At 48.0% G+C, this 20,272-nt stretch overlaps 1 protein-coding gene and 1 pseudogene across 1 annotated transcript in view; one reads left to right on the forward strand and one right to left on the reverse strand.

Annotated features, from left to right (window-relative positions):
* LOC138468443 (zinc finger protein 271-like) overlaps window positions 1-20,272 on the forward strand; it is a 629,016-nt pseudogene that overhangs the window by 370,092 nt on the left and 238,652 nt on the right.
* Window positions 1-20,272, reverse strand: part of LOC138468440 (zinc finger protein 271-like) — a 114,202-nt gene that overhangs the window by 19,038 nt on the left and 74,892 nt on the right. The window contains exon 2 of the mRNA XM_069608994.1: window positions 10,747-10,886. The gene's annotated coding sequence lies outside the window, so the exon portion shown is untranslated. The remainder of the gene's footprint in view (window positions 1-10,746; window positions 10,887-20,272) is intronic.

Here is a 20,272-nt window from a genome sequence, read left to right on the forward strand (position 1 = left end):
CCTTGTCTCTGGCTCACTACTTTACACAGCCCCATGGTATTTTATGTTTCTCCTATCTTTTCCAACTGCTTCTCCATTGACTATCCTTCCCTTCTCACTAAGTCTGGTAGGAAGAAGTACAAAAAGTATATTTTGGACTATAACCCTGGTCTTCCTATCACCGACACCTGCTCCAATACTTTCTCCAGACAGACCCTCACCAACATCTTCTTTGTCGTTCCTTCTCCAGATCTATGAACTCTTCATATGATCTCTGTGCTCCTCTCCCATTAATGGTGGCACTCACTGGGAAGTTCTCAAGGCTTTCTTTCACTCCTCTAAAGTCATCATTATTATCTACCTTAATGGCAGTGTCATGGTCCAAGACCCTCAGGCCAATCTCCTCCTCTTTGTTAGGCACTTCCCTCCCCTCAACAATTTCCTCTCATCTCTTCCTGCCCTCTCCTCTCCCCCTTGGCTACCTTGCCCTCTCTCTCCTCCTCCTTTTCCCCTCCTAGGGCTCTTTCTCCTCCGCAGGGCATACCTCTGATCTGTACCCCTCCCCAGAAGGTCTTTAAGGCTAGCAACCTTCTTCATATTGCCACTCTCAACTCTTGCTCTGCTGTCAAACAGTCCTCTGACATCTGCCACCTCCTTGAAGAATTAGACCTTGATGTCCTTGGTCTTACTGAGACATGGTTCATGGCCAGCTCTGTCACGCGCTTTGACACTCTCCTCCCTGATGGCTACTAGATCCTCTCAGCACCCAGATCTTCCCGGAATGGTGGGGGGGGCCCTGATCTTTCCTGAGTGGACTCCTGCCTCTATCATTCCCACTCAGACCTACTCCTCTTTTGAATGCCTTGTCTGTAGGCTCATTCTCTCTCCTACCCATTCTCTTACTGTGGCTACCATCTACCGGCCTCTTGGTCAAATCACCTAATTTCTCTCTGAGTGGGCGGACCTCTCCTCCTCTCTCCTGGCCTCTACCACTCAACTCCTCCTCCTTGGTGACCTCAATATCCATTTAGATACTCCTTGCCCCTCCTCTGTACTCTTCCATGACCTCCGAGACTCCCTCTCCCTGTCCATCCTCTCCTCTGGCCCGGCTCACTCTGCAGTTCACACACTCGATGTCTTGATCACCTCTGACCACCCCCTCTCAATCCCTCTGACTACTCCTCTCTCCTGGAGCGATCATTCCCTCCTATCCTCTCATCTCTTCCTCTCTTCCCCAAAACCAAGCCTACCCCAACACTGCCACCTACCTTCTCGACATCCGGCCCATGAAGCATGTGTCAGTTGAGGCTTTTGCCTCCACCTTCTCTCCCCCCTCCGCCTCTGGCTGTCTCACATCCTGACAAAGCCCGGTCTCTGCTCTACTCTTCAATTTCTGATAATCATGATGCTCTTGCCTTTGTAATGAGGATCTGTTTGAAGTCCAAAGCCAAGTGCAATTCCTGGTATGACTCCGACCTAGCTACACTTAAACATAAGTGCAGTGCGGCTGAGAGGAAATGGAGGGCTTCTTGTTCATCCTCTGACAAACTGGCCTGTTGCCTGCTCCAAAGGCAATACCGACTTTCTGTCCTCAAAAAGAACAGAGCCCACATTCAAGCTTGTGTCTCTGCAGCATCTAACAACTTGGCCGAAGTCTTTAAAATCTGCGCAGAGCTGGCCAACCCGGCTGCAGTCTCTACCCCTCCTGTTGCCTCCCAGGCTCTTTGCAATGCCTTTACCTCTCACTTTATCTCAAAAACCCAGGACAGCCTGTCCACCCTCTTCACCCCTCCACCTCCTCTCCGCTCTCTGTCTGTGCTTGCTGACCCTCCTTCAGCCACCCCCTACCCTCCTTCTCGTCCTATCCTCTTTTCTCCCCTGATGAGGTCACTAGACAAGTCTGATCTATGAAAGCCTCGTCAAAACAGGTTCATCCCTGTTCCTCTAAAACCATCAAGGACCACATTGACACCCTCGCTCCGGCCCTTGCTCACTTCTGGAACCTCTCCTTTGCCTCAGAATCCTTCATCTCCCCTCTGAAGCACTCCCTTGTGCATCATCTTTTCAAGAAACCCACAGCTGATCCTTCTTGTCTGGCTAACCGCCCAATTTCCATTACTCCCTTTCTGGGCAAACACCTGGAAAAGCTGGTCATCTCTCAGCTTAACCTTCATTCCAATTCTGTTGGCTGTCTCCATGACCACCAGTCTGGCTTCGAAGCTGTCAGAAGCACGGAAACTGCTCTCCTGAACATCCGTGAAGATCTGCTCTCCAACCTTGCCTCTAACATTCCCTCTGTCCTCATCCTTCTGATCTCTCTTCTGCTTTCGACACGGTCAACCATACCACCCTGCTAAACCGTCTCCGTGAAAACCTGGGTATCACTGATCTGATTCTGGCCTGGCTGACCTCTTTCCTATCTGATTGACCCTCCCAGGTCCAACTTGGATCCCTCCTATCATCTATCTTCCTCTCTAGCTTTGGTGTTCCCCAGGGGTCTAACCTCTCACCCTGGCTTTTCAACCAATACCTGGCAACTCTTGCCCACTGCACTCCAATTTTCTGCAGAAATTTCCAGTGCTACGCTGATGACACTCAACTCATTTTAAGGCTGCCCTCCGCCACCTCATCTCCCTCTCTCATCTTTGATTGCCTAACTGCCATTCAAGATTGGTGTGCCGCCAATGATCTTTGAATGCCAGCAAGACCGAGATCCTCCTCATCGGCACACCTTAACCATCCTTTCCCCTCACTCTCTGGCCCACCTCCCTTGACCCACTCCCTACCCCCAACTGCGAGGCTAAGAACCTCAGGGTCATCTTTGAATCCAAACTTTCCTTCTCCGCCCACATCTCTGATGTCTCTAAAAAGTCAAACTTCCTACTGCACCTCCTCAGAGGTACTCTGCCTTTCCTCTCCTTCCCCCAGAAGCGCATGGTCTCCCAAGCTCTGGTTCTCTCTAGGTTGGACTATTGTAACAGCCTCTTTCTAAATCTACCTGCCTCTACTCTCCGTCCTATGCAACTAATCCAGAACAGGACTGCGAGACTTGTCCTTGGCCTCAAGCCCTGGGATCGTATCTCTCCAACTCTGAAATCTCTCCATTGGCTCCCAGTGGATTAAAGGATTAAATTCAAAACCCTCTGCATTGTCCACAAGGCTATCTGGGGCCTGGGTCCAAATTACCTTCACCTATCCCTCTGCAAATACCTCCTCTCTCGAGGTCTTCGCTCCTCTACCTCTCCTCAGGGTCCTAACTCCCTCAGGGTCAGTAGTTTTTTAAAGAAATTAGCTGGGGTTAGTTCTCTGTCTTCGGCTGGGGCCTCCCCCTGGAACAGCCTCCCTGCCACTCTAAAAGTTGAGGAGAACCATCTCGGGTTCCGGAAGCACCTCAAGACCTTCCTCTTTACTTCTGCCTTCGCTCCCCCTCTCCCCTGCTGATCTGTTCTCTCTTGGCACCGTGCACCTGGCCACCCACTGTTCTCTGGGCCCAGGTACCTGCTCACCCTGCCACCATGCTGCACTGCCTCTGGGCCACCCCTTGCACTGGGGTCTTTATCTGTACCGATACAGTCCCCCCCTTTTCTTCCTGGACTTATCAGACCTACCCTGTCTGCTGCCTTAAACCCAGCACTTGTCACTTGCTGGCTGCACTACCACTGTTTGTTGCCTTTATTATTTATTTATTTATTATTATTTATCTGTTTCTCCTTTGCTCCACACTTTCCACTATTCCACCTTCCATGCACTTTCCCCTCCTCCTCTCCCATGCACTTGCGCGTACTCAATGTCACTGGACCTAGTAAGATCATTGTTTTGTTCTCCCCTGTCCCCTCCCTTGCCTTGTCGCGCTCTGAAACACTTGTGTACGAGCGCGATAGAAATAAAATATCAATATGAATATCAATATCAATAAAACACTGAGTGTCGTTTCCTATAAGGAAGGAAGAGTTAAAGGGAGAAAGCGGAGGGCTCAAGACCACAGTCCTGTAGAAAAGCCACATTTGTTTTGTTCTGTTAAACTTCCATTTTGTGACCTTGTTTAAATCTAATCCACCCCACTCTACAACCTGCTTTGGACCAGACAGGGCTTTCTTCTTTCCTCCTGACCTAAGTGGCTGGGGGATGCCCTGTCTCCCCGTCCTCACAACAACTTCCTTCAAATGTTACCACCTCCGCCTAAGCAATAACTCATGCTGATGTTATCATCTCCTGCCGAAAATCACCCCTCTTGATGTTGTCATCTCCTCCTGACAACCTCCTTATTATGGTACCACTTACTCCTGATAAACACACGTTCCCAATGATGCCACCTCCTCATGGTACCACTTCCTTCTGATAAACAGTCCTGATGATACCGCTTCCTCATAGTACCACTTCCTCTTGATAGACACTTGCTCCTGATGATACCGCCTCCTCCTGGTACCACTTCCTCTTGATAGACAATTGCTCCTGATGATGCCACCTCCTCCTGGTACCACTTCCTCTTGATAGACACTTGCTCCTGGTGATGCCACCTCCTCATGGTACCACTTCCTCCTGATAAAGACTTGCTCCTGATGATGCCACCTCCTCTTGATAAATACTTGCTCTTGATGATGCCACCTCCCCATGGCACCATGTCCTCTTGATAGGCACTGCTCCTGATGATGCCACCTCCCCATGGCACCATGTCCTCTTGATAAATACTTGCTCCTGATGATGCCACCTCCTCATGGCACCACTCCCTCCTGATAAACACTTGCTCCTGATGATGCCACCTCCTCATGGCACCACTCCCTCCTGATAAACACTTGCTCCTGGTGATGCCACCTCCTCATGGTACCACGTCCTCTTGATAGGCACTGCTCCTGATGATGCCACCTCCCCATGGCACCATGTCCTCTTGATAAATACTTGCTCTTGATGATGCCACTTCCTCGTGGTACCACTTCCTTGTGATAAACACTTGCTCCTGGTGATGCCACCTCCTCGTGGTACCACTTCCTCTTGATAACCACTTGCTCCTGATGATGCCACCTCCTCATGGTACCACGTCCTCTTGATAAACACTTGTTCTTGATGATGCCACCTCCTAGTGTACCACTTCCTCTTGATAGGCACTTGCTCCTGATGATGCCACCTCCTCATGGTACCACGTCCTCTTGATAAACACTTGTTCTTGATGATGCCACCTCCTAGTGTACCACTTCCTCTTGATAAACACTTGCTCCTGATGATGCCACCTCCTCATGGCAACACTCCCTCCTGATAAACACTTGCTCCTGGTGATGCCACCTCCTCATGGTACCACACCCTCTTGATAGGCACTGCTCCTGATGATGCCACCTCCCCATGGCACCATGTCCTCTTGATAAACACTTGCTCCAGATGATGCCACCTCCCCATGGTGCCACTTCCTCTTGATAGGCACTTGCTCCTGATGATGCCACCTCCTCATGGCACCACTTCCTCTTGATAGGCACTTGCTACTGATGATGCCACCTCCTCATGGCACCACTTCCTCGTGATAAACACTTGCTCCTGATGATGCCACCTCCTCATGGTGCCACTTCCTCTTGATAAACCCTTCCTCCTGATGATGCCACCTCCTCATGGTACCACTTCCTCGTGATAAACACTTGCTCCTGATGATGCCACCTCCTCATGGTGCCACTTCCTCTTGATAAACCCTTCCTCCTGATGATGCCACCTCCTCATGGTGCCACTTCTTTCTCATAAACACTGGCTCCCGGTGATGCCACCTCCTCATGGTACCACTTCCTTCTCATAAACACTTGCTCCTGGTGATGCCACCTCCTCGTGGTACCACTTCCTCTTGATAACCACTTGCTCCTGATGATGCCACCTCCTCATGGTACCACTTCCTCATGATAAACACTTGCTCCTGATGATGCCACCTCCTCATGGTGCCACTTCCTCTTGATAGACCCTTCCTCCTGATGATGCCACCTCCTCATGGTGCCACTTCCTTCTCATAAACACTTGCTCCTGGTGATGCCACCTCCTCGTGGTACCACTTCCTCTTGATAACCACTTGCTCCTGATGATGCCACCTCCTCATGGTGCCATGTCCTCTTGATAAACAAGTATCTTCAGATTCATTTAAATGTGGAGGGACACATGTCTACCTTAATAGAGGCTGCACGGGGCGTAAGACAGGGGTGCATTTTAGCACCTTTTTTGTTTAATATGTACATGTCTGTTCTTGGCTTTGCATTCTGCGATACCAGATCATGTCAAACAGTGCTGGGTACACGTCTGGATTGGTGGCTAGCATATGCAGAAGATCCGGTCACATGGACGACTGGATTACAGAGACAGTTAAGTGATTTATATTCATCATAGTAATTTGGAAATCAACATGTCTTAGATCTTAGACTTCTCAAAAATGAAAAGGAAGAATTTGTCCTTTGCATGGCAATTAAATGGAGACAAATTGGACATTGTGGACAGGATAATCTATCTGGGTTGAGACTTCCAGATGAGTCTTAGTAAAAAGAGTATACATGAAAGATTTGACAGTAAGGCAGAGACACGAGCCATTCAAGCAAAACGATTACATAGAAGGTATGGGTGCTACTCCATGGTACCTCTGTTATAATTCTATTATGCAAAGGTTGCCCCAATTTAACCTATAGTGCAGAGACTTCGGCGGGAATATATTATGTTTTGTGGTCAAGATGTGAGCTTATTTACTAGAAATAGGTTCTCAGGCTCTCTTGGGGAGTGTCAATTCAGATACCTGTTGCTGTCTCATCTGGAAGATCAGTTCCTTGTATAGAAACATCCTGGGCCCACCGCGAGACTCACTGTTATTCATTAAACGTATCTTTTAGGATTGAAAGAGTTATTGTACGGAACTAATGCCGACTGAAAGTACTAGTGAAGATTTTCTAGTTATTAATCTATCTGACTGGTGCAGAACAAGAGCCCAATGTAGGAAGTATAATCACTTTAAAACAATGTTAATAATGGAAAAAGCCTCTGGATTCTCACAAAGTATTTGATTAAATTCTCTTGTCGGATTAAGTGGCAAAGGTTCTAGAGATTTCAAGTTAACTTTTTAAAATATGTTTTATTTTTATATATTAAAATGTTCTTGGTTTCATTTGAACCTTTTAAACACTACGCAAAAAGTTAAAACAGTAATCACAAAAATATTTCCAATTCTGCACCCAAGTGTTTCTACTGCCTCTACCTGCTCTCCTTTTTGACTGCTAGGCTGCCTGGTGAGTTGTGCTTGTGCCGTGTACTCTCTCCTTCTATCCTCCTTCCTTATCTCTCGGCCACTACTATGGCACGCAGCATCTCCCCTACCTACTCTAAATGCTTAACTATCAACTATCCCCCTTCTCTCACAAGGTCTGGAAGGGAAACGTTAAAAAAAGTCCTCCTGACCACTAACCCTGGTCTACCCATTGCAGACACCAACGTCATAACAACTTCCAGAGAGATTGTCATTGATATCCTCTTTTCTCTGCCCTCTCCAGAACTCTGGACTCCTCATCTTAACTCTACTCTGTCTCCTTTCTTATCCTCATCGATTAATGGTGGCACTAGATGGGAAGCACACTTGGCGGGCTTCTCATTATCCAGGTGTATCATTAATGTCTATCGCAGTGGCTCTGTCATGGCTCAGGGTCCTCAACTCAACCAACTCCTCTTTGACTGGTGCTTTCCATCCCTCATCAACTTCCTTCCTGTGCCTGTTACTCTTTCTCTGTCTCTCTTGGTCCCTAATCGTCATCCTCCAACTGGTGTACCATGCCCCTGTACCCCTCCTTGGAAAACCTTTAAAGGCAGAGACCTGCTTCATCTAGCCACACTCAATGCTCACTCTGCATCAAACAATCTGCTGACATCTGCCTCCGCTTCGAAGACCTTGACCTTGATATCCTCACTCTTACAGAGATTCAATGCCAGCTCAGTCACTGCTTTTGACTCTGTTCTCCCTGATAGGTACAAGATCATCTCTAAGCCTCGCCCCAACCGTGCTGGTGGTGGGCTTGCCCTGATCTTCCCTGAGTGGGTCCCTTCTTCCCTCGTACCCACCCAGCCATACTTCTCCTTCGAGAGCCTGGTCTGCAAGCTGGTCATCTCTCCTACTTCCTCCCTGACCATTGACACTATCTATAGGCCACCTGGCTCTCTCACCCTGTTCCTCTCAGAATGGGCTGATTTCAGATCCTCTCTCCTGACATCTTCCTCTTAACTCCTTCCACTGGGCGACTTTAACATCCACCATGACTCCTCAATCACAGCATCCACTCTCTTCTGTGACCTCTACACCTCTCTCTCCCTCTCCATTCTCCCCTCTGGTCCTACCCACTCAGCTGGACATACTCTTGATGCCTGTATCCACACAGATTGTTTGCTCCCTGACCCACTCACCACTCTCAGCAACCTCCATCTCACCATCTCTAACACTCTCAACATTCATGTCCCAGTCATGAGGATCCACCTGAAATATGCAGCCAAGTGTAACACTTGGTACGACTATGATCTAGCAGCCCTAAAGCGCAAATGCAGAGCTGCACAATTGAAGTGGCAGGCCTCAAGCTCATCTTCCGACAAACTGGCCTGTCACAGTCTCCAAAGGCATTATCGTCTCTCCATTTTTTCCAAGAAGAGGGCCCACATCCAAGCTCGCGTCTCTGGAGCATTCAACACCACGGCTGAACTCTTTAAAATCTAGCCAATACTTCTGCAGTCTCCACCTCACCTCTTCCCTCTCAGGCCCTCTGCACTGCATTGGCCACCCACATCACTGCAGAATCCTGAGCACTCTTTCTTCCTCCCCTTCTCCCTCCCCTCCTGCCAACCCCATACCACCCCTGACCTCACTTCCTCCCTCAGCCTTTGTCTCCTTCTCTCCTATCACATCGGATAAGGTCACTAGGGTTGTCTGCTCTATGAAGGTCCCCTCCTAACAGGTCTCCCCCTGTTCTTCCAGCACTATTAAGGAGAACATCGGCTCCCTTGCCCCTGTATTTGCTGATTTCTGCAATCACTCTCTTGCTACTGGGTCTTTCCTCCTCTTCCCTCAAGCACTCTCTTGTTCGCCCTCTCCTGAAAAAACCTTCTGCGATCCCTCGTGTTTGGCTAACTACCGCCCCATCTCTACAACTCCCTCCCTTGCGAAACTCCTGGAGAAGCTGGTCTTCCCCTAACTGACCCAGCAAACTGAGCTTGTTGGCTGCCTCCACGACCATCAATCTGGATTCCGAGCATCCAGAGGCACAGAAACTGCTCTTCTGAACACCCATGAAGAACTGTTTGCAGCTCTTGACTCTAACTCTCCTGCTGTTCTCATTCTACGTTATCTCTCTTCTGAATTTGATAGGGTCAACCACGCCATCCTCATAAAACGGCTCCATGATACCCTTGTATCTCAAAGCAGGCACTGGGAAGGCTGACCTCCTTCCTCACTGACCACCCCTCCCAGGTTATTCTGGGCTCTTTCTCCTCTCCCACCTCTATCTCCACATGTGTGATCCCCAGGGCTCCAACCTTTCATCCTGGCTCTTTAACGTCTATCTCCCTCTGCTCGCTCACCTTATCTCCACTTTCTCACCATGTTTCCAGTGTCATGCAAATGACAACCAACTCTACTTTAAACCTCCCTCTGATCCTCTCGCTACTTCCTCTACCATTTGTGACTGTCTATCTGCTATCCAGTGCTAGTGCGCCTCTAAAGATCTCTCCTCAAAGCCAGCAAGACTGTGATCCTTTCTATTGGGACTCCTTCTCCCTCTTTGCTCCCTTCACTTTGGCCACCCTCTATGGGATCTCCCCCTTCACCTTCATCTGAAGCCAGAAACCTTGGAGTTATCTTCAACTCCTCTCTCTCTTTCCTCGCTCATATCCTGGACCTTGCCAAGGCCATTTTCAACTCCACCTCCTCAGAGGTATCCTCCCTTTCCTCACTTTCCCCCAGAAGCTCAACGTCTCTAGAGCTCTGGAGTACTGCAATAGCCTCTTCCTTAATCTACCCCATTCCTCTCTCCGCCCCCTCCAGCATATCCAGGATAGGGCTGCAAGACATATCCCTGGCCTCAAGCCCATGGACTGTATCTCTCCAGCCCTAAAATCTCTCCACTGGCTCACAGTTGCTGCAAGGATTACATTAAAATCCCTCTGCATCATCGATAAGGCTGTCTGGGGCTGGGGAACATGCTATCTTCAACTTGCTCTCACCAAATACTTCCCACAGTGGCTGAGATTGGTGGCCTTGGTCCATATGTGTCCTTCTGGGTCCTGGCCTTTTGCCCAATCGCCTCAGCCTTCCGCCCCTCTCCAGCCCTTGCCTCTGGGCACCCACTGGCCTGTGTTGTCTCACAGGCCTGCACTTATTATACTGGCAGGTGATCATTCTTTACCAAGTGATCGTTGCCAGGCACTTAACTGTTGCTTCCCAACTGGCTCCTGGCACTTCCCTCTGTGGAACTCCTAGCACTTACCCTGCTTCCCTTGTCCCTTCTCTCTCTCTGCACTTGCACGTTCCCAATGCTCACAAGGCCTAGCAGGACCGCCTCTTTCTTCTTCATCAGTTTTATTCTATTTGTCTTTTGTTGCCATGTTCCCTCCCGTTGCCCTTTGGGCGCTTTGAAACACAATTTCTTGATGTATAAGCGCTTTACAAATTCACAATAAAGAAAATACAAATTCACACTTTACATTTCATTATACATAATACGGAAAAAGGACATAGTTTATAGAAAAGCACAACGAGACCAAAAACATCGACAGTGATGCACTACTTACCTGGGCTATAGAAATGGAAATGAGACTCAGAAACCACAACAGCAATGCACGGCTTCCATGGCGACTCAGAAACCACAACAGCAATGCACGGCTTCCATGGCGACTCAGAAACCACAACAGCGATGCACAGCTTCCATGGCCTATTGAAATGGAAACGAGACTTAGAAACCACAAAAGCGATGCACGGTTTCCATGGCCTATAGAAATGGAAATGAGACTCAGAAACCACAAAAGCGATGCACGGCTTCCATGGCCTATAGAAATGGAAATATGATAAAAAAGCTCAACAGTGATGCACCACATCTCGGATCTAAAGAAATGGGAATGGGACCAGAAACCTCAACAGATATGGACCACAACCCTGGCCTATAGAAATGGGGGTTAGACACAGAAACTGCAGAGGTGATGCACTGCTTCCCTGGACTATACAAATGGGAAAGAGACCCAGAAACCTCAACAGTGACATACCGCTTTCCTAGGCTATGTTGGGATGGAAATTAGTCTATCCCAAGTCCCTGGGTGCTTTAAGGTGAGGCAAATCACATACGAAATCATGTAGTGTACAAGGGAGGAGAGGACTGTGCTATGAAACTTGGCACGGATATAATATAGCGAGAATGATAGATGCATAACCCTAGCATGTGCATAGAAAGAAATGCCATTTTGTAATTATGGCGGAGGCAGTCTGACAGAGCCCTGCAGCACAACTCTTTGCTCCAGGGAAGGACCTGACTAGGCCCCGATCATTTAGACCGGATGAGCCCACATAACCAGTTCTCATGGAAACGGCCTCTTGTCCCTCCATTGTTGCAATTACTCAGTATCACTGGGAGGAAGGCACCCTGCAAGGCTCTGAGACAACCCCAGGCTCCTCGCAGTGGCAATTCATCACAGCTAAGCTACCAGCAAGCCTCTAACCCCCACCCAGCCCACCCAGAGCCATGCCTCACACCACTGACCTGATCCCCACACCACAGCATTCTAAGATAGTGAACAAGCCATAATCGTAAACCAACTGGCTATAAAGGACGTAAGCATAAGAGACTGCTTCACCTCGTCGCATAAATACATCCTTTGTAACACGAGGTACAGGGAGGATTCATTATAGATCAAAATGAGGGTGGAAGCCTTGGGTGCGAGAGGAGCGGTATCAGTAAAGCCCAGAATGTGTGGGTCACTATGACTATATTTCTTCATCCCGCCCCCCAGGCAGCCGTCCCTGAGACTCCCAGGGGCCTGCCACAGTGATGTAGTAGAAGGCTTAGTGTATTATAGCAGTTTTTGATAATGTAACTTATGAGAGACCTGACCTTCACTCTGCGGAGAGATGAGCCCAGCTGACCCACGTGGGGACTGACAAACAGCGGAGAAGCTAACCAATTGTAGCCTTGCATCCCCTATGGAGCAGGCCCATGTATATGGCCTCACCAATCAGAGACACTAATGTTTACTGTATACTGATGATGCGTTAGTGGCGTTTAAGTCTCTGCTTGTTCTAGTTTGGGCCAGAACATTCATGAGCAGCAGAGTCCTTTCCTGGTATTTTGTCATCTGTACAATTAAACCTTGTTATCCTTGCAAGCTATCTCTTGGCCTTTTTCCCTAGATGGTTGTATTCATTCTGAAGTGAGCGTAAACAGGGAGTTGCCTTCATTTGGTAACCCTGCCAATATGATCCCATCAACCTCGTACCTGCGTAGGTGTCCAGGCAGCCTCTCCGGAAGGGCCGTGCCCACCTACAGTGACAAGTCCCAAAACGCGTAACCTGAGTGGCTTGTGGGAGCCGTCTTTGCTGAATCCTGCCTGCTCTTTGGAGCGGTGGGCAGCCCCTAGGAGAAGTACAGGCCAGTTGTGGAACCCCATGAACTGAGGTCTTCAGGAGAACATGTGCATGTGAGTAAGGCCTGCAAGGAATAACAAGTAGGGGTGAATGTATGGCGCAGTGTGAATAGTGTGAACACACAGCGTGTGAAATTAAGAGTGTGGAGTATTTGTGGAGTGCTTTGATTTTTTGGCTTTTTTTTTATTTTTTAAGGATATTAAGGAAAAGGAAAACGGATTAGTAGGAGCCACCCCCCTGAGTGAGAGGGGGTGGGCGGGGGTGGTTGGTGCCACATTCACTTTCTCGACCAGTGTGGGAAAAATACAAGGATAAAATGATAAATATAGGAGCTCTGTATAAGTAGAGAGCTCAGGAACAGTAGCTGTTGTTTTAGCTTGTTATTTTAGTTTTTTTGTTGGTGTATTTGAACGTGTAAGGAGGAGGCCCAAGAGTGGTGTGTATGTGGTGTGTGTGTGGACGTATCACGGAAGCAGGAGGTGCATGTGCAAGAAGGTCTATTGGGGAATAGCAGTTGGGCGAATGGAATTGATGATTTCTGGCTTATGAACTTGTTGACGGTACTAAGATATATTAAAGACGAAACTGAACTGTATATCAATTAGGCGGAACAAGTTATTGTTTAACTGTGGCGCAGTAGCTGAGGTGCAGCCCCAAAGACACGACAGACGAGTGTCACAACAATGGGGGTAGAAATGCCTCTAGACCACATATGCAAGGCCCTGCTCCTGTACAGTGAAAAGATTAAGAAATATCATAACCAACGGGTGACTGAGACGAGAGGGAGGGATGCCCCAATCCTGGCCAGATCAGGGCTCTTTTTACAGAAGCGTGTTGGAACATATGCCCACATACCTGACAGCAAAATACAAGGGGAGACCATTGCAGAATAGAAGGGAAGTATTGAACCTCTGGAGAATGTTCGAGGATACCGAGGATCCTATGGGGGAAAGGGTGACACAGCTAGTAGCAAGGAGACAGACAAAGGGGAAAACAAGAAGAACGTAGACGGGAAAAAAGGGATACATCCCATAGCAACTCACCCAGTGGAAGGGCATACCAACCCAGCATATGTATTAGCGGGTACGATGGTGGCAACACCGGGCACAGCCCCACCTCCTCAGCAGCTTTGTTGGATTTCAAGGATTTATTTTTTTCATCTGGTAAGAGTGTGAGCCTTTTTTCCCCGCTCTTACATGTGTTATGCTATGTGTGTTTAACATGTTTGTGTTCATAGACTGTGGAGCCTCACCCACTCCACAGGCATCATCTTTTTACTGTGTGTCACACAGCACCTTCAGTGCAGTGACACAGGGTTGTCTTTTAGACTTCCCAACTCAGACTCCATTTTCTGGGACTGACTACTGTCTCCTAGAACATGTAAAGTTGCCATTGACTTTATTAGTCTCTTTAAAAATCACATACCCAGTACAAATGATCTTACATAGAGTACTGGAAAGGGTTAATATTTATCCTGTTTTGTCGGTTTCTCTTGGAGCTTTGTTTCACTCCCTTTTCATCAAGACTTGGCTGGTGGCAGTGGTAACTACCCTATTTTTCCTACCGCGGTTATCTTAAATAACCTTGGTATTGTTTTAGGCTATCTTGGTAGCCTCAAACTTAAACCCGCTAGACCATATATGTTATACTGATCCGACTGGGTTTATTCGCCATTTCTTTTTGAAAATGTCTTTCTCGTGTTTTACTCTGCGCGCCAAACCAGCTTTAGTTCCTTTGTTCACCGTCTTTTCGCAGGCTTCTACACAGAAGCCCTCCTTAGGCACCTAAAAGTCTGGTTAGGCAGGATGTGAGGGATGTTTTAGGACCCCTGCCATTGGTTTCCTTGGTAACCCAAGTCGCACTCCTGTTTGATTGGCTAGGTGATTGTCCCGCCAGGACAGCCACCCTGCTGTGTGATTGACAGCCAGGCTGTGTCAATGGGGGTAAACTGCATAAAAAGAACCAGCAAGAAGCTGACAGAAGAGGACCAATACAACGACTGAACCGCCCAGTGAAGCCCTGCTGCAGGTCCGAATCTTCAGACTCCAAAGACAGAGGAGATCTACCAGGAATCTTCTTCCCCTGAGCTGGTGGGAAAACCAGTTCGCCCAAACTGCAAGCCAGGACTCCCTCCTCTGGTCGAATTTGCTGTACAGAGCTACAATGAACCGGATAGACAGGAATGTCTGACCCTGCTTGGGTTTTAAGGAGTGCACCTTTTATTTGTTGCTTTGCTCTGCTGCTGGTTTCTTCCCTGGGCAGTGCAGGACCCTCCAGTCTTCCTACTTCATGTCAGTCCGACAGTCGCTCAGGAACCGTGAGCCTTCAGGACCTGCCAGGAACGTCTGCCTCAGCTACAGCTTCTTCTCCATTTAAAGGTACTGTGCAAATCCGGTTGTTCGTTTCATCCAGTCGTGGTGCAGGTGTGTGAAACCTTTCACCAATCCGAATGCTTGTCCTTCCCTACTCTTTAAACTAACTTTTCTGCTGACCAACTTCGTCTGGAACTCTTGGCAAAGACTTAACCGCGAACTACCCTGAACTGTGTGATCTTGAGCAAAAGACTTTTGTCCTATTGACTTTGGCCCTAAGCCTTTTTGATTTGATTCCATCACTGTAGTTCCTCTTTCTAGATTGCCCTTCTTACTTACCTGTTGGTGCTGCTCAATTTTTACCTAACTTTGTCTTTCCCTCCCTTTTAAATTGCTGGAGTGCCATTTTGCTCCCACTTCCTTTGTGAGCTTAACTTGTCTGGAACTTATTGGGAGTGGTGTGGTGTATTAAGAGTGTGATTTTTCAACTGCTTTACTTTAGTGAAATGTTATACAACTGATGTGTAAATAAATGTATATTCTTTTACTCAGAAACCTTGAATCAGTGTTTGTTTGAATCATAATAATTGCTGTCCTTTGTGTAACTATTGGTACTGCTCACTTGTTCTTGAGATAAGTCTGGCTGCTCAGCCATCGCTACCACTTTACTGTGTAGTACAGGCTTGTACCAAAGGTGAATTTGTACTGTCACTTGTAGTCTTAATTGTGTGTGGTGCTCCCAAAGGGTACTGCATATAATTCTGCCTAACAGCAATTGCGTCCACACGGACAGAACTAGCCCGACTGAGGGCCGCATGCAATACGATCGAGGTAGACACACCGGTGCCGCCCATAGAGTCACCAGTACAGCCTGCAGGAAACAAATGGGCGAGTTCTTATTTAGAATAGACAGCGCACCCATAAGAACCGTTCAGGTAGCGCGTGACGGAGAAACATAGAATGTGGGGTCCCGAAGAGGAGATGAAGAATAATGGAGTGATTTTGACGAGCCTGAGGATGATGGGGAAGAGGACGCAGGACAAGCACCCCAGCCCACCCCAAGATTTGAAAGTATGTGGGATTGGAGACTGATGGAAAGATTTGGCAGGATAGCCTTAGCGAGGAAAAAGGGAAATGTGACTAAAGGTGGAAAAGGAAAGATGAAAATGGAAATGCCACTGATCCACAAGGGGCAGGAAGGCCTCACTATGGAACCTGGGCACAAATGGACAAAAATAACCTCCTCAAGGCACTCCCACAACTCACGGCAGGGGCTGGGAAGAAGATCTATGCGTTCAAAAAGAACACTGTGGGGGTACCCTTAGCAATAGGGGATATTAAATTTTTGCCGGTGGCCGCATGTGGGGATCAAGCAGAAAATGTGTGGGTCAAAGCAGGAGTAACGTTGAGCAACGATGCCCATGATGGCGCATATTTGAACAAGATTAGAGCGAGGGTACGAGATGCGGTGCGGCAAACGTTCGACCCAATACTGCAGACTTACAATCAAACAATTGATCATGCAGTGGACAATGGCGGATGATGAAGACTACCTCAGTACATTCTCAGGCTCCAAGAGATGGGGAGGGCAGAAACGGGCAACACCTGCGACCAATCAACATCACATTTCTATGTTATAGTAAACAAGGGCCTACCTAAAGAAGTACAGTAAGCACTTGACAAAATGTGGGGGTAGAAGCCAAAGGATGGCCTGAGATTCAAAGCATCATAGTTCACCATTGTAGAAGAATAAAGGAGCATGAGAAGGAAACGATTGAAAGACGACAGGCACAGGAAGCAAAACTTGTCTAAAATAAACTAGTTAAAGTGTCTGTGGTGGCAACAGGTCCAACGCCAGCACCAACGGAAGAGGAATGGTACACCCGTAATGCAGTGAATGTGAGACTAGCGTAAGTGTGGGCTAAAGGAGGACAAGGACAGTGGGGTGGGAACCCACAGTACTCTGGGCCCCAGTGGCACCCAGGGCCAAGAGGAGGGGGTCCAGGACAGTGCTGGACATGCAGGAAATGGGGGCACTTTTCAAGAGAGTGCTGGAGTAGGCAGGGAGGGGGTGACAACTATAATCAGCAGTACTATGGTCCACTCCAAGGGAACTGCCAAGGGCTACCTCCCAGAATGACTTCGATACCATGTGAGATTCACCAGGCTTACACACAGCTACCCCCACAGATTCCCGGCCACTGTCACCAACAACACCAGTAGCAGGAAGTACAGCATTACCAGTCCTGCCGTAATTCCTCTCTGATGATAGCTGATTGATCCTGGCCAGAGCCTTAATACTCTCTAGAATTGACTATTGTACTGCCCTATACAGCGGGGCCAATAAAACTACTATCCGGAAGCTCCAGATATTTTAAATAACGCCTTAAGAGCAGCCCTAGGCATAAATAAAATAACTCATATTTCCTCCCTTAGACGCCAACATAAATGGCTGTCTACGGGCAATAAAATACTGCTAAAGACATTGGGCCTCATTCCGAGTATGGCGGTAAGGGATAGCGGCCACCGGTAACGAGACCGGTGGCGGTGATCCCTTACCGCCATACTCCGAGTTCCCTTTGCGCCCTCGCCCTTAACGCCTGCTTTGAGCAGGTGTTAAAGTCGAGGGCGCAAAGGGGCCCCAAGCCAATAACGGTGACCGTAATGAACGGTCACCGTTATTTGCATCTTCCCCATTCCCATTGAGCCCTATGGGGGCTCATTTGGGAATGGGGAAGAGCCTTGGTGAATGGGGAATTACCGCTCCACCAACCTTGGAATGGGGCGGTAATTCCGCCATCCACCAAGGCGCTGCCGGTCTGGGTACTGCGTCAACCAAGGCGTTAATAGCGCCATTGGTTATCGCCGTACTCGGAATGAGGCCCATTGGGCCTCATTAAATGGTAGGCGGTAAGGGTTTACCGGTACTGGTATTTTACTGGTACCGGTAAAACCTTACCGTCTTACTACGAGGTCCCTTTGCGGGTTGGGGAATTTAACGCCTGCTTTTTGCAGGCGTTAAAAACCAACCCGCAAAGGGACCCAGGGAGCTAATTACGGTACCGCAATTTGCGGTGCCGTGATTAGCACCTTCCCCATTCCCATTATGCCCTATGGGGCAAAAATGGGAATGGGGAAGGGCAATGGTGGAAGGGGGAACTACCGCCCCGCCAACCTTGGAATGGGGCGGTAATTCCCCTTTCCACCAAGGCGGTGCCGGTATTTTACCAGCATGAACCATGGCGCTAATAGCGCCATGGTTCTCTGCCTATCGTGTAATGAGGCCCATCGTCCCTGACTCATAAAGCTCTCAACAACACTGCCCCCAGCTACCTTACAGATACATTTCAGAGGAGAATCTCTCCCAGACTAACCAGAACTGGTAATATCAATTGCCTGGCTATACCTAGATTTAGGCTTAACACCATTGGGGCTAATAGCTTCCCTTCAAAATCCTGGAACTCACTTCCACAAGACTTGCGAACTGACCAACCCTACCTACTCTTTAGGAAAAATGTCATAAAACACATCATCCCGTCTGGCCTATAGCCTCCTACCGCTTCTGGCTGTGTGGAGTCACTTATTCCCTCTTACCCATTAGCCCCACTTACTTTATGTTACCACTTGAAACTTATGTGGAATCTACTCTACCTGCGAGTCCAAGTATTCTACGGAATGTAACATTCGGTAATTTGTATATGTGAACATTGTATATTGTTGAAACTCATATGTAAACTACTGTACCTGAGAGTCCAATTGCTCCACGGAGTGAAGTACTCTGTAATTTGTATATTTGGACATTATATATTACTGTAACAATATAGCTGCCATATTCGTATATCGATTTGTACTTTGTAACTATAGAAGCCTTTATTATATTTGTATATCTCTGTATATTGTATAACTATGTCAGCCTTGCATTCTCATACTGTCGCGCTCTATTACCTCCAGGTCTGGAGTGCGTAATAAGTGAATAAACAAACAAACAAACAAACTATGTCCTACACCGACCGTGCTATCGTCTGCGCCACACCTGGCATGTGTTAATTTAGGGCAAGGCTCATGATACACGCCATGGCACGTGATGTAGTGGTAAGAGGCAGAGATATGGGGGGTTTTTGAGTCAAAGGCATTTTTGGTAAGAGGCATTCCAGTAAACCCTGGCATGTTCATCTATAGCATTACAGTGCTAGCATGAGCAGTCCCACAGATTACCAGTACCTGCTGGACAGTACCCACTGATTTCATCCTTAGGCCTTTGGTGTCCCCAGAGTTAGTTGCAGAAACAATGCTCTCCCTGGACCTAGAGGGCCTACTAGTGTCAGCAAAAAGAATTGTGGTTTTAGGCACCGAACCCCATGGATATCAGTGGCGCACAGTTATTTGCATCAATCCCGCTGTACCCCTAAAAGAATTAACAGAAGATGACAACAATGACAGGGAGATCCTCCTTGGGATCAGAATTCCAATGTGAAATAATGGTGGAATAACGAAGAGTTCAAGGTCCTCCTATGGCTATTGTTACACCACCCCCATTCAGCTAGGCAGACTTACAACCTGTTCCCACACACTTATGGACAGCCAACCCACATGATCTAGGGATGTTAAAAGAAGTGACCCCTGTAAGGTAGGGGGAGTACTAACCATTGTCTAGGGAAGCAGAGCAGGGGATCAGGGAAACAAGACAGGCCTTGTTATACCAAGGGATCATAGTACCCTCTACCTCACCATGCAGCACAGCGATATACCCCATTGAAAAAGTAACAGGGGCAGTTGGAAGATGATCCAGGATCTCCACCCCCTTAATGACGTAGTGTAAAAAGAGTTTCCACTTGTCCCCAACCAGCATCCATTTTGTGCAGCATCCCCAAAGAAGTGACCAATTTCACTGTTGTAGATTTGAAGAACGCCTTCTTCTTGGTTCCCCTGCACCCAGACTCACAGTAACTCACAGCATTTACCCTGGGCGGAAGACGCTATGAATACACTTGTTTGCTCCAAGGGTACTTATTGCAAAAGCCCCAGCATAATCAATACGATCCTACACGAAGACTTAGGTAACATCCAAGTACCCAGCATGATAATTCAATACATTGATTTACTGGTATGCAGTGACAGTGAGCAAAGTTGCCTCAGAGACTCTTCAAGGTAGATAAAGCAAAGCTCCAATACTGGCAACTGGAAGTACTCTACCTAGGGCAGCTTATCTCTGCAGATGGAAAAAGGATCATCCCTGACAGGGCTGCCACAGTACATGCCACTCCCGGCCACTCACAGTGAAAGACATGCAGACATTTTTAGGATTGTGCAATGTTTGCAGGGCATGGATTCTTGACTACGCAGCATACACAAGGCCACTCTTACAGGGTCTCAA

Source organism: Ambystoma mexicanum, chromosome 4q, assembly GCF_040938575.1.
Source record: "Ambystoma mexicanum isolate Mex_15411 chromosome 4q, UKY_AmexF1_1, whole genome shotgun sequence".
Classification (NCBI taxonomy): domain Eukaryota; kingdom Metazoa; phylum Chordata; class Amphibia; order Caudata; family Ambystomatidae; genus Ambystoma; species Ambystoma mexicanum.